This window comes from Puma concolor, chromosome D1 (genome assembly GCF_028749965.1).
Source record: "Puma concolor isolate L17-30 chromosome D1, mPumCon1.1.hap2, whole genome shotgun sequence".
NCBI classification, from domain to species: domain Eukaryota; kingdom Metazoa; phylum Chordata; class Mammalia; order Carnivora; family Felidae; genus Puma; species Puma concolor.
Genome location: NC_141676.1, coordinates 36,900,345 through 36,904,818, shown reverse-complemented (window position 1 = coordinate 36,904,818; position 4,474 = coordinate 36,900,345). Strand labels below are relative to the sequence as shown.

The 4,474-nt window shown below is 41.2% G+C and overlaps 1 pseudogene; it reads left to right on the top strand.

Annotated features, from left to right (window-relative positions):
* Window positions 1–206: 206 nt before the first annotated feature.
* Window positions 207–3,877, top strand: LOC112865615 (uncharacterized; annotated as a pseudogene).
* Window positions 3,878–4,474: the final 597 nt, after the last annotated feature.

Sequence of the window (4,474 nt, the reverse complement as noted above, 5' to 3'; positions counted from 1 at the left end):
TTATGAGGAAATTTCAATGGCTGAAGAAAAAAAAAATAACCAATTTTGGATAGCACAATAAGAAGAAGAAAAAAAGAATTGGTAGCACAAAATATTCAACATATAAGTTCTTTTTTACTTTTCCATAAACAATTCTAAACTCTTTTCATTTTCCCCCACCAGGAACACTTCTGCTGCCAGTTAAACCATAAAAGAAAAGAAAGACCTTTGTTCTAATGGTAACAACAAGAAAAATAGCAAAATATAAATACAAATCATATTTCTCTATGAAGCAGAGAAGACTGGTGGATTGGAAGAAGCTAAATGAACTGAATATTATTGAGAAACACCCCTCAGAGAGGAGGAGAGAGCAGTAGCCACTTCTATCTGTGGGTCATTGCCAGGTTTGGATTCAGAGTACCATACCAGGAATAAGGATGCTGAGATCTGGTTGGAATGGAATGTAGATTGGAAGAACCCCAACTCAGCGAAGCAATAGTACCTCTCTCCCCACCCTACCCTTGAGAAAGAAATGCTGGATAAAGGCCTGGTAAGTAAAGAGAAGTCAATCACTCAGCTTTGGGCATTCTCTAAATAACTGGATTCGAGAACTTTGTGAATTGAAGGCTGTAGTATAGCAAACCTGTCTGAAACTTCAGCCAAGTCTTCCAACTCAAGGGCAGACACGATCAAAAACTAGAAGATCGTAGAAGACATCAGAACAGAGTTGAGAATTAGATCCATACTAATATAACCCATTGGTTTCAACAAACACACTAATGCATTTAAAAAGGAAAAGAAAGTCTCTTTAAGAAATGTTGGAAAAATTTCCTTTTTCCATATGGAAAAAAACGAACTGATTTCTATCATACACCAAACACAGAAATGAATTTGAGATAGATCATACCTTTAATGTAAAAGTTAAAATTATATAACTTCTAAAAGAAAGACAGGTGTTGTAGGAGTCTGCCTCTCACTCATCATTCCTTACAGTTGTTATACCTGCCGTGGGACAGACATTGCACCTGTGTCCTCACCAGCTTTAACCTCTCTGTCTGTGACACGTCCCCACATCTGGGATCTGCACAGACATATAGACTCCACCCTGGGGCTAGCTACTCCACAGGATCCAAAACTGAGCAAAGGTAAGACTTCACCTTTCTTCGGAGACACCATTTAGAAGATTGGAAAATACCCTTGGGGCTAACAGCCAGGAGAGAAGAAGCATTTGCATCATTCCATGATGTCTCTGTGGACTTCACCCAGGAAGAGTGGCCACTGTTGAGCCACGCTCAGAGGCTGCTGTACAGGTATGTGATGCTAGAAAACTACAGCAACCTGGTCTTCCTGGGAATTCCATTTCCCAAGCCAACACTTGTCATTGTGCTAGAGTAGGGAAGAGCCCTGGAGAGAGGAGAGAGAATGTCTCTGTTCAGGAGATTCAAAGCCAGATATTCAACTTTATTCTTACTCTGCTCTGGACTTCTGCAGTCAACAATCATGCCAACATGTGCCACACAATTATTGCCGTCCATTCTGCCCAGGCTTGTTTGCAGGAACTCGCTGCCCAGCATATCGGAAGCAGCAGAAGCAACCACTTTCTTATGAAAGCTTCTGTGATGACAAGTAAGAAGATGAAGACAGAGAAGAGGGTTCCAAATCTTTGAGAGGACAGGAGGGATGCTTATTTCTAGAACTTTCTCCAACCCACCTGATGGACAACTAATAAGCTTGAGGGAAAGCAAAAGAGTGGTGGAAATAAAGCTCAGCTCAGCTGAGAAAGCAAACCGTTTAGAAACAGACAAAGTATTAAAGTGGGTAGATCTGTCCAGATTTGAAATAGTGAGTTGTGGAAATTATGGGCTAGGCTTTAACAATAAATCAGCCCTCTTTTTTCATCAGAGAACCCTCTCAGGAGAAAAGCCCAATTTTTGCAAGGAGTGTGGCCGAAGCTTTAGCTATAAATCAGCTCTCATCACACACAAGAGATCACATACGGGGGAGAAGCCTTATTTCTGCACAGAGTGCAGGCAAGCCTTTAGCCAGAAGTCAAACCTAGTCACACACAAGATGGCACACTCTGGGGAGAAACCTTTCATATGTGAGAAGTGTGGATGAAGCTTTAGCCAAAAGTCAACCCTCATCAGACACCTAAGGACACACTCGGGGGAGAAGCCCTTTGTGTGCCAGGAGTGTGGGTGGAGCTTTAGGGATAAGTCAAACCCTATCACACACCAAAGGATCCACTCATGGGAGAAGCCTTATGTATGCAGGGATTGTGAGAGGCCTTTTAGAGACAAATCAACTCTCAGCAAACATCAGAGGATTCATTCAGGGGAGAATCCTCATTTGTGCAATGAATGTGGTCGGAGCTTTGGTCATAAATCATACCTCATAAAACACAAGAGAACACACTCAGGAGAGAAGCCTTTTTTTTTGTGTGTCAGGAGTGTGGATGAGGCTTTAGTGGTAAGTCAAACCTTACCACACACCAGAGGACCCACTCAGGGGAGAATCCCTATATATGTGCAGAGCGTGGACGAGGCTTTGGTGTTAAGTCAGCTCTCGTGACACTCAGGAGAGAAGCCTTATGTGTGCCAAGAATGTGGGCGAAGCTTTAAACATAAGTCAACTCTCATTGCACATCAGAGGACACACTCAGGAGAGAAGCCTTTTGTGTGTGGGGAATGTGAGAAAGGCTTTAGACAGAAGTCACACCTCATCAGTCATCAGAGGACACACTCTGGGGAAAAGGCTTATGTTTGCACTGAGTGTGGGCAAGGCTTTAGCCAAAAAGCAAATCTAGTCAGGCACAAGATGGCCCACTCAAGGAAGAAGCCCTTTGTGTGCAGGCAATGTGGGAGAGGCTTTAGGCCGAAGTCAGCCCTCGTAAGACATCAAAGGACACATTGTGGGGAGAAGCCTTTTGTATGCAGGGCATGTGACAGAGGCTTTAGTGATGAGGCAACCCTCAGCACACATCAGAGAACACACTAAAGGGAAAAACCTTATTTGCAGTAAATGTAGGGAAGGCTTTCTGTTGAAGTCACTCGTTATTAGACACCAGAGGACACATTTGTTGTAAATAAGCTTCATGTACAAGGAGTGTAAGCAAGACTCTAGTAATAAATCACAAATCATACCTCATCATGCAAGAGGAGACAACTTTAGAGGAAATCTCCTGCATGCAAAGGGTGGGACTTCAGAAGTATTGACTTTCATCAGAGTACAGGAGAAGACCTACTTGTGTAAAGCAATGGTTCTCAGTTAGAAGCAGCATTACCCATTGCGTAGGTGACATATGGTGAAATCTAGAACATTTTTTTATTGCCACAACTGGGAGGCTGCTACTGCCATGTAATGGATAGAGGCCAAGGATGCTGCTAAACATCTTATGATGCACAAGACTGTCTCCCCCCCCCCCACAACAAAAGTATCCTAGCCTGTAAGACTTGGATTCCTGGAAGGCTGGCTTGGACTCCAGGATCCCTGCCATTGGCTTGAAGGAAGATTTCTTACACTCTATTTCAGCTGAGTCTCCTGTCCAGGCATCTTGCCTTCCCTCTGTCCTTCATATCCAGATCTGATGCCTCTCTCTGCCTTCTCTGACTCTTTCCATTATTTTTTCCATATATGGTTTTCCCAATAGCCTCTTGTACATCTAATCCCATCCTCTTTTTCAGAAGATGCCAACTCACACAATTACAAAGTGAAAATAGTAAATTTACAGTGAAGCGACTTGGCCTACATCACCTTAAGAAACAGAATCAGTACTATTGAAACACATTGTCATCATAAGCCTCCTAATAGGATTTACTGAAAAAGATATCATGTCATTTTAAAAATATATTTCTGCCAAAATAGGTGTTACTAAAGTCTTGTCATGAGAAATCATTAGATAAACTTAAGTAATATTTTACAAAACAACTCTCCCCTACTTTCCTGGCCACTATCAGGGCCAGGAAAAACAAAGAAAGGTTGATAAACTGTTCTAGATTAAAGAAGACTATGGAGACATGGTCATACAGTGCTTGATATTAGATTGGACTCTGGACTTTGAAAAATATAGCTACAAATGACTATGGACTAAAGAATATTGTTTAATCAATGTTAAATAAATGATTTAATTTTAATTAAATTAAATTTAATTTCCATACTGCGGTATGGAAATTCCATGTGGTCATGGAAGTCACGTCTTTGCTTTGAAAATACGCAAGTGAGTTTTTGGGGTTAAAAGGATACAATGACTCTAACTTATTTACAAATCATTCAGGAAAAAAATGGTCTGAAAGTGTTCATAGAAAAAAATGCATATATAAAATATAAATACATTTTCCAGGAGTGGGGGGGAGAGAAAGAGAGAGAGAGAGAGAGAGAGAGAGAGAGAGAGAGAGGACACAAGTGGACCAAGTATGAACCATTGGTAAATCCAGTAGATAACAGTGCTTATATTCTTCTTGCAACTTTCCTCTTTTTGATATTTTATCAAAATAAA